This window comes from Clupea harengus, chromosome 13 (genome assembly GCF_900700415.2).
Source record: "Clupea harengus chromosome 13, Ch_v2.0.2, whole genome shotgun sequence".
Classification (NCBI taxonomy): Eukaryota; Metazoa; Chordata; class Actinopteri; order Clupeiformes; family Clupeidae; genus Clupea; species Clupea harengus.
In genome coordinates, this window is record NC_045164.1 from 9086424 (window position 1) to 9086703 (window position 280).

Below are 280 nucleotides of genomic sequence, written 5' to 3' on the forward strand. Positions count from 1 at the left end.
ATGGATGCAATCTGTATTTATTGACTTTTGGAAAAATCATCACTGTTTTTATTATGATCTCTACTGTATCATCAGGATAAATAATATCAATACGATATCCAGACTACATTTAGTTAACAATTGTGATTATTATTATTATTCTGTCAGTGCCTCAGTCAATATCAAACTGTGATGGTCAGTGAGAACACTATTCTACTAAAATACATGAAACCACATGACTACAGACTGTTTGCAGGACAATAAAGGAGGAAGCTGAAACAGGAAGACTACCACTTTAAAA